This window comes from Malaclemys terrapin, chromosome 1 (genome assembly GCF_027887155.1).
Source record: "Malaclemys terrapin pileata isolate rMalTer1 chromosome 1, rMalTer1.hap1, whole genome shotgun sequence".
Classification (NCBI taxonomy): domain Eukaryota; kingdom Metazoa; phylum Chordata; order Testudines; family Emydidae; genus Malaclemys; species Malaclemys terrapin.
Window position 1 is genome coordinate 311,752,777 of NC_071505.1, and position 10,391 is coordinate 311,763,167.

Here is a 10,391-nt window from a genome sequence, read left to right on the forward strand (position 1 = left end):
GGATTGAATGCAGGCTTTAGGAGTATTGAATTTGAAGGGCTTGCAGAAAGCACCAGCTGTCACCAAGAGAATGACAATAGCAACCTTTTTAGTGGGAGGAAGGAATGACTTGTAGGTAAGGCACTAGACTGAGACATGGGATGTGGATTAGCATTCAGTTCTTGGCTCTGCCACAAGTGTCCTGTTTGAATTTGGACAGGATTATTTCCTCATCTGTAACATTGGTATGATATTACTTCTATTCTGTCTTGTCTGTTTACACTATAAAGTCTTTAGGGCAGGGACTGTCTCTCACTATGTGTTTGTACAGTGCCTAGCACAGTGGGGTCCCACTCTCAGTTGGGACCTCTAGGTCAGGGGCGGCTCTAGGCACCAGCAAAGCAAGCATGTGCTTGGGTCAGCCCATTTGCAGGGGCGGCAGGGATCCAGCATGGGAGCTGTGAACCAACAGGGGGCCCTGGGAGCTGTAGTTCCTTGATTAGCTCCCTGCCTATAGAGCCAGCCCTGGAGCAGGGAAAGAACTACATTTCCCAGCATTCCCTTGGCCACTACCAACAGGAACGAGTGAGGAAGCTGAGACCTCATGCTGCAGTGAATGGAGAGCTGCACTGTGAGTAGGGATACCATATTTTAACATTAAAAAAATAGGACACTCCACGGGGAGGCCCACCCTGCCACCATCCACTCCCTTTGACTGCCCCCCACAGAAACCCCAACCCATCCAATCCCCCCTGCTCCCTGTCCCCTGATCACCCCCTCCTGGGACCCCTGTCCCAACTGCCCCTCAGGACCTCACCCCCTATCTAAGCCTCCCTTCTCCTTGTCCCCAACTGCCCCCTCCTGAGACACCCCCCCCAACTTCCCCCTTAGAACCCCACCCCCTACCTGTCCCCTGACAAACCCCTGGGACTCCCATCCCTATCCAACTGCTGCCTGTCCCCTGACTGCCCCCCCAAACCCCTGACCCATCTAACCCCCCCTTCTCCCTGCCCCTGACTGCCCCCCAAACCTCTGCCCCATCCAACCCCCCCTGCTCCCTGTCCCTTGACTGCCCCCCCCCCCCGAACCTCCTACCCCTTCTCCAATCCCCCAGCCCCCTTACCGTGCCACTCAGACTAGTGTCTGGCTTCGTGCAGCTCCAGACACGCTGCCGCAAACATGCTGCCGTGCTCCCCTGCGAAGCCACAGCCCCACCCCCCTGCCCCAGCACCTGCCTTACAGATTTGAACACCTCAAAACTCAGGAGTGCTCAAGCTCAGTTTGGGCAGCTGTTACTTCATTTCTCCCAAATCAAATATACTGATCCACTGTAACTTGCTGTAGAAAAAGTAGGATAAAATTGAGCAAGAAATGCTTCCCAGTGGTTATTAGGACTGGAATTGCTATTTTCAACAGCCATTGCCTTTTGTTTGTTTGTTTGTTTAAAAGGAAGACAGTGATATTGCATTGGCAAATTCCTCATAGAAAGAAAGAGTGGAACAAAAGAATAATAAAGGCACCTCAACTTTTCCTCATTTATGTGGGACAGTCTTATAATATGCATCCAGATATCCTCCAATCAGATAAGCTGAAAATTGTTCCACTTTACTGCAGTTTTGTAACCAGATGGGAACCAATCCTGTCTGTGTTCTGTGCCCACCTAAAATTCCTGCTGAATGACCTGCCCTGGGAGCTAGTTACCAGTGACCCAGGGCTGCGGTGGAAGGAGGGTGCAGGTGTGTGTGCGGGGGGGGGAGCCCAGGGCTGGGGCAGCAGGAGGGGGGTGTGTGGGGCAATGGTGGGTGGGTAGGCCGGAGCCCAGAGCTGGGGCAGCAGGGGGGGGGGGGGGGAGAGCCCAGGCTGGTGTGGGTGGAGGTGTGAGAGCCCAGGGTTGGGGCGGCAGGGAGCTGCGGGTCGGGGGGGAGGGGGGACAGCCCAGCACTGAGGCAGCAGGGGGATGCGGGTGGTGGGGAGAGCCCAGGGCTGGGGCAGCAGGGGGGTGTGGCGAGGAGCCCAGGGCTGGGACGGGGGGGCAGCCAATTTTTTTTTTGCTTGGGGCTGCAAAAAACAGAGTCGGCCCTGCTCTAAGTACTACTGTAATACAATAATAAAGAATAAGAACACTGGATCTTGGTGTGAAGCAAGAATAGTTAATCTATTTGAGCTTTAAATCTTAGATCACGAGGCAAACCCACAGCCAGACCAGCGCTGTTCACTCAGCTACAATGACTCACTCCTGGCAGCTTTCCTACCTCCATCCAAAGGGTCTCCCATGAGACCTCTGCAAGCTGCTGGTCTTCTACCAGGACCTCCTCAGGACCTGGAAGCTGATCTCCGTGACAAGGTCCATGGCAGCTGCCGAGCGGCAGGACCTCCTTGTGGAGCCCCTGCTACACATCCCCCATTTTGATGTACAGGTGGTGGAGTCCCCCTTGGTACACCAAAGGTTGGTCTTGGCTGGTGCCACCAGGATCAAAGACTTCCGGGACTATGACCAGAGCAACTGGGTGGACTCCCTGCGCTCAGCCAGTACATGGGGCTCTCCATCCCTCGTGTCCCCTGGCATATACTCCAGGAGGTGAGGGCAGCCTTAGTGCCTGCTTCCCATGCTTTCCTTGAGTGGGACCTGCAGGAGGGTGTTCCTCATCCACCCCTCACCCCTAGCCCTCCAGACCTCACCATCGGGCCCCACAAGCCTCCCCAATCGCTCCTTCCACACCACCTAAGCTGGCTGCATGACATGCAACTGGCCATCTCCAAACTGTGCCTAAGAAATAGCTGTGTGTACTTGTGCTCCACACTTCCTTGTGTCCAACACCAAGTAGCAGGACCTCCTATCATCCCTGAAGGATGAGGAATCCCGGTCAGTCCATATTCCACCCTCGTCCCATGGCCTGCTGGGGGTGTTAGTTAGCAGCTCCTTCATGGAGCCGTGAGCTTGGGTGTGTACCTGGCATGGCTCCTCCCCCAACACCTGCCCTTTCTGTGGCGAGAGGAGGAACTTGGCGCACCTTGAGTGCACCAGGTTGCAGCCCCTTTTCTGGCTCCTCCAGAGCCTTCTCCTTAGGTTCTGGCTGAACTTTTCCCCACATTTCCTGACCACACACACCCCATCCATGGCCTTCAAGGAGCAGTAGGCGCTGTCTGGGGTTCTCGGCTCATTGTCCCCCTCTGGCTTCCTGCTTTTGACCCTGTGACCTTCACTCTCATCCCTGTTCTCTCATTAGTTGTCCCCCGAGATTATTTGAGTCTTGGGTCCAGTAGCTCCTCCCCTTAGGCTGGGGAAGGGGCTTTAGATATGGGCAGAATTTGCCCATCCATTCTCCCAGAGCCTCAATAGGTACAATGACCCACTCACCCCTCCATCAGAGCCTGAAGTTACCCATCTCTCAGGCATGGTGCAGCAAATCAGCTGCACTGACTTATCCCTCAAGCACAACCTGCAGTGATTCATCCCTCAGAAATGCTGTAGTAGCCTATCCCTGGGCAAGGCCCAGGTCAGATGACTTCACTACCAGAGCTGCAAGTTACTCTATGCACTACTCAGTAAGGAACTCTCCTGCTGTCTCATGGTGTTACAGGTACTTTAGGCTTCCAGCCTGTCCTCGATTCTGCCCCAGCCTTGCCTGAGCTTTGTTCCAGCCCACTTCAGCCTTCTCCATGCCCTTTTCTAGCCTTGCTTCTGCCCTATTCCTGACCCACTCCTGGTTTGTCTTGTCTACACACTCTGACCTCCATTCTGACTCCTGACCTGTACCCAGACCCCAATTTCAGTGCTGCCATTGGCTCAGTCCTGATTCTATATCTGTCTTCAACCCTTGGCATTTGTCTTTGTCCACTGCTGTAACCATCTGGCCCAACCACCTAGAACCCAGTGCTTGACACAGGCAGCTGAAATGTTTACCCTTTCAGAGGGTTTCTTTTTAATCCAGAGTTCACAAGAGGTTTTTTTATTTTTTAATTGGAAGCAGTCCCAATTCCCTGGTGGAGCAATACAGAGCTAGCAGACATACAATTTATCAGCCAAGTCTCTGATACTGAAAGAGGAGTTGTTAACTAAGGCTAAGTGATTCAGCAAGACGTTAATATCCTCAAAGGAGTCATATTTGGGCTTCACTGATTTGGCTAGAGAGGCAGCTCTGACTAGCATTCCAGTTAACCCAGTGAAATAAGAAACTAATGCAAAGATTTAGGTTGTACAAGTGGGAGTAGAATTCACATATGCCACTTTGCTGCTGAAACAATTTAGGAATAGAGGTTTAATTCCTGAAGAGGGATTTTAAATTCCTATCTTATATTTTATTCACAAGACAAAACCCCTATAAATTCTGCTGCAGAATTTCTCAGTTGTACTTTTCCAACTTGAAAGTTAGGCACCAGTCTGCCTTTGATATCCTGCATTTAGCAAAGATTCCTTGATGGCAAGCATGCAATACAAGGAGAATCATTCACTGCTGGGTTGTCCCACCGTTCTCCCTGTAATTGTGTCAGTGTCCTCCATTTCTACGGGACTGCTGGAAAAAAATATTCTCTGCAAATGGATTTTTGACAGTATTCGCTAAAACTAAAGCTTCCCTCCCCTCAGTGGAGTTAAGGGTGCTCAGTACGTTACAGGAATTGGTCTAGATACTCCACCTCCTTTGCTCTAGACAATGAGATCTGTGAAGGCTTTAATGACTCAGGCTTTATAGGTAGTGAAAACTACAAACAGTGCTTAGCAATGGCTAAACCCCACAGTCCTAAGCCTTGACACAAAGCCCGTTGACACCAGTGGAAGTCATTTGGATCAGGTCCATCATCCCCAAGACAATCAAGGGAAGCCATCCAGTTCTAAATCTCAGACACTTAATCCTGTTTATGAAGACTTGTCCTATTCTAATGAACAGTCTGAAAAACTTAAAGTAACTTAATCTGTAAACAGGCAGCATTTTCTCACACACAAAAAAAAAAGGCCTCCTCTGCATTCCCATGTATCCAAACTATAACAAATTCCTAAGATTCTCTTGGAAGGGAGTGTTATGCCATCAGGAGGTAATGACGTTTGGCCTGTGCACTGTCTCGAAGCTGTTTACTTACTATAGCTGTTTCCTATAAAGTCTCTGCTGCTGCCTTTACACTAGGAAGCTGCACTGCTGCAACTTACACCCCTGTGACTGATAAGGAGAAAGTGTTAACCACCCTGTTTCAATGCACACAGCGCTCAGTGTCCACACAGCATACTGCTTGCAAGTGTTGCATAGCCTGTGGAGTGTTGCGCCTGTTCCATAATTCCTAGCACATCTCCCTAGAGCAAACACATAACGTCTATGGTATATAATGTGTATCTGCACCTTGTCGCATTTTTGGTTTGCTGCAATAGATGCTCTAAAAGGTTCTGTCCTGCCTGAGGAGCTACATGTGTGCCATAGGGGCAGGGGCTAAGTCCTCAACATGGAAAGTGCTGTTGCAGAGAGACACCATACTCATACTGAGCCCCTGCAAAATCTCCATATTAACCATCTTTGACAGGGTGATAATCAGCAACCCCCTGATCACTGATATTGCTTCAGCCTGGAGAAGGCTGCAGGCCCAGCTGAGGGCAATTATACACTTTCTGTTGGGGGCATTATGAGCACCTGGATGACAATCACTGGGCTAACAAGGTAACTGGGTAGAATATAAGGGAAGGAAACAGGAAGCAAGGGGAACTTAAGAGGGGTTCAGAGAATGAACCTGGGCTGGGGAGTGAGGGCTGTAGGGAAGTCTACCTTTGCTCTAAGCCTGTGTTGTGTGGTATCACAATGCAAGAGGGAAATAAATATGTACTTTGGTGTAAGATAAACATCTCAGTGTGTGTCTGTGACTCAGAAACCAACTGAGACTAGCCAGGCAGTGAAGTTCACTGGGTAGTAACAGAGGCACCCTGTGACACCAGCCTGTAAAAGTTCTTCTTTACTTAAGACCAAATCCTGAGGTTCTTTCACAGGGTCAACTGCTGACTGGATTTTCTAGATCTCTTTGGAACTCTAACAGTTAATGGAGCCCATTAGTAAAGCTGAGCTTGGCTAAATAGACACCAAGGTGGGGGAAAAGGATTTTTTTTGTAACTTCAGTATAAAAATGTTGTTCAAGTAAAATCTAGTGCAGTTACTGATGTGGGACTCTCAATAAGTCTGTGGTTGCATGTTTTATGAAGAATGTACATTTATCAAGCTTTTTAATTACTGTTTTGTTCATATAACATATATAGTGAACTAGAGATATGTCTAGCTCATTAAAGTCAATGGAAAGGTTCCCATTGACTTCACTCAGCTTTAGACGAAGCCTTAAATTATTCTATAGGAATGGTCCAAACACTGCAGCTTCCAATAATGTCACTACATTCTATTCATAGAATCATAGAATATCAGAGTTGGAAGGGACCTCAAGAGGTCATCTAGTCCAACCCCCTGCTCAAAGCAGGACCAATTCCCAGCTAAATTATCCCAGCCAGGGCTTTGTCAAGCCGGGCCTTAAAAACCTCCAAGGAAGGAGACTCCACCACCTCCCTAGGTAACGCATTCCAGTGTTTCACCACCCTCCTAGTGAAATAGTTTTTCCTGATATCCAACCTGGACCTCCCCCACTGCAACTTGAGACCATTGCTCCTTGTTCTGTCATCTGCCACCACTGAGAACAGCCGAGCTCCATCCTCTTTGGAACCCCCCTTCAGGTAGTTGAAGGCTGCTATCAAATCCCCCCTCATTCTTCTCTTCTGGAGACTAAACAATCCCAGTTCTCTCAGCCTCTCCTCATAAGTCATGTGCTCCAGACCCCTAATCATTTTTGTTGCCCTCCGCTGGACTCTTTCCAATTTTTCCACATCCTTCTTGTAGTGTGGGGACCAAAACTGGACACAGTATTCCAGATGAGGCCTCACCAATGTCGAATAAAGGGGAACGATCACGTTCCTCGATCTGCTGGCAATGCCCCTACTTATACAGCCCAAAATGCCGTTAGCCTTCTTGGCAACAAGAGCACACTGTTGACTCATATCCAGCTTCTCGTCCACTGTGACCCCTAGGTCCTTTTCAGCAGAACTGCTACCTAGCCATTCGGTCCCTAGTCTGTAGCAGTGCATGGGATTCTTCCGTCCTAAGTGCAGGACTCTGCACTTGTCCTTGTTGAACCTCATCAGGTTTTTTTCTGCCCAATCCTCTAATTTGTCTAGGTCCCTCTGTATCCGATCCCTACCCTCTAGTGTATCTACCACGCCTCCTAGTTTAGTGTCATCTGCAAACTTGCTGAGAGTGCAGTCCACACCATCCTCCAGATCATTAATAAAGATATTAAACAAAACCGGCCCCAGGACCGACCCTTGGGGCACTCCACTTGAAACCAGCTGCCAACTAGACATGGAGCCATTGATCACTACCCGTTGAGCCCGACGATCTAGCCAGCTTTCTATCCACCTTACAGTCCATTCATCCAGCCCATACTTCTTTAACTTGGTGGCAAGAATACTGTGGGAAACAGTATCAAAAGCTTTGCTAAAGTCAAGAAATAAGACATCCACTGCTTTCCCCTCATCCACAGAGCCAGTTATCTCATCATAGAAGGCAATTAGGTTAGTCAGGCACGACTTCCCCTTCGTGAATCCATGCTGACTGTTCCTGATCACTTTCCTGTCCTCTAAATGTTTCATAATTGATTCCTTGAGGACCTGCTCCATGATTTTTCCAGGGACTGAGGTGAGGCTGACTGGCCTGTAGTTCCCCGGATCCTCCTCCTTCCCTTTTTTAAAGATGGGCACTACATTAGCCTTTTTCCAGTCATCTGGGACCTCCCCCGATCGCCATGAGTTTTCAAAAATAATGGCTAATGGCTCTGCAATCTCACCCGCCAACTCCTTTAGCACCCTCGGATGCAGCGCATCCGCCCCCATGGACTTGTGCACGTCCAGTTTTTCTAAATAGTCCCGAACCACTTCTTTCTCCACAGAGGGTTGGTCACCTTCTCCCCATGCTGTACTGCCCAGTGCAGCAATCTGGGAGCTGACCTTGTGCGTGAAGACAGACGCAAAAAAATCATTGAGTACATTAGCTTTTTCCACATCCTCGGTCACTAGGTTGCCTCCCTCATTCAGTAAGGGGCCCACACTTTCCTTGATTTTCTTCTTGTTGCTAACATACCTGAAGAAACCCTTCTTGTTACTCTTAACATCTCTTGCTAACTGCAACTCCAAGTGTGATTTGGCCTTCCTGATTTCACTCCTGCACGCCTGAGCAATATTTTTATACTCCTCCCTGGTCATTTGTCCAATCTTCCACTCCTTATAAGCCTCTTTTTTGCGTTTAAGATCAGCAAGGATTTCACTGTTTAGCCAAGCTGGTCGCCTGCCATATTTACTATTCTTTCTACACATCGGGATGGTTTGTTCCTGCAACCTCAATAAGGATTCTTTAAAATACAGCCAGCTCTCCTGGACCCCTTTGCCCTTCATGTTATTCTCCCAGGGGATCCTGCCCATCTGTTCCCTGAGGGAGTCAAAGTCTGCTTTTCTGAAGTCCAGGGTCCGTATTCTGCTGCTCTCCTTTCTTCCTTGTGTCAGGATCCTGAACTCGACCAACTCATGGTCACTGCCTCCCAGGTTCCCATCCACTTTTGCTTCCCCTACTAGTTCTTCCCTGTTTGTGAGCAGCAGGTCAAGAAAAGCTTTGCCCCTAGTTGGTTCCTCCAGCACTTGCACCAGGAAATTGTCCCCTACACTTTCCAAAAATTTCCTGGATTGCCTGTGCACCGCTGTATTGCTCTCCCAGCAGATATCAGGGTGATTAAAGTCTCCCATGAGAACCAGGGCCTGTGATCTAGCAACTTCTGCTAGTTGCCAGAAGAAAGCCTCGTCCACCTCATCCCCCTGGTCTGGTGGTCTATAGCAGACTCCAACCACGACATCACCCTTGTTGCTCACACTTCTCAACTTTATCCAGAGACTCTCAGGTTTTTCTGCAGTATCATACCGGAGCTCTGAGCAGTCATACTCCTCTCTTACAACGCAACTCCCCCACCTTTTCTGCCCTGCCTGTCCTTCCTGAACAGTTTATATCCATCCATGACAGTACTCCAGTCATGTGAGTTATCCCACCAAGTCTCTGTTATTCCAATCACATCATAGTTCCCTGACTGTGCCAGGACTTCCAGTTCTCCCTGCTTGTTTCCCAGGCTTCTTGCATTTGTGTATAGGCACTTAAGATAACTCAATGATCGTCCCTCTTTCTCAGCATGAGACAGGAGTCCTCCCCTGTTGCGCTCTCCTGCTTGTGCTTCCTCCCAGGATCCCATTTCCCCACTTACCTCAGGGCTTTGGTCTCCTTCCCCCGGTGAACCTAGTTTAAAGCCCTCCTCACTAGGTTAGCCAGCCTGCTGGCGAAGATGCTCTTCCCTCTCTTCGTTAAGTGGAGCCCGTCTCTGCCTAGCACTCCTTCTTCTTGGAACACCATCCCATGGTCGAAGAATCCAAAGCCTTCTCTCCGACACCACCTGCGTAGCCATTCGTTGACTTCCACGATTCGACGGTCTCTACCCCGGCCTTTTCCTTGCACAGGGAGGATGGACGAGAACACCACTTGCGCCTCAAACTCCTTTATCCTTCTTCCCAGAGCCACGTAGTCTGCAGTGATCCGCTCAAGGTCATTCTTGGCAGTATCATTGGTGCCCACGTGGAGAAGCAGGAAGGGGTAGCGATCCGAGGGCTTGATGAGTCTCGGCAGTCTCTCCGTCACATCGTGTATCCTAGCTCCAGGCAAGCAGCAGACCTCTCGGTTTTCCCGGTCAGGGCGGCAGATAGATGACTCAGTCCCCCTGAGGAGGGAGTCCCCGACCACCACCACCCTCCTCCTCCTCTTGGGAGTGGTGGTCGTGGAACCCCCATCCCTAGGACAGTGCATCTTTTGCGTTCCAATCGGTGGAGTCTCCTTCTGCTCCCTTCCCTCAGATGGGCCATCTAGTCCACTCTCCGCATTAGCACCTGTAGAGAGAACATGGAAACGATTCCTCACCTGTATCTCCATTGCTGGTGCATGGACGCTCCTCTTTCTTCTTCTGGACGTCACATGCTGCCAAACCTCCTCACAATCCTTCTGTCCCTGCTGTGCCTGCTCTGAATCTTCAGAACATTGTGGCCGTAGAAGCATCTCCTGACGTCTGTCCAGGAAATCTTCATTTTCCCTTATGCAACGCAGAGTTGATACTTGTTTCTCCAGCCCTCGAACCTTCTCCTCCAATATGGAGACCAGCTTGCACTTTGTGCAGACAAAGTCGCTTCTGTCCTGCGGAAGAAAGACAAACATGGCACAACCTGTGCAGGTTACAACAGCTGATCGCTCACCTTCCATATCACCGTCCTCTTAGGAGCTTCCTCAACTGTTGCAGGAACTACTCGGAGAAACCTGCAG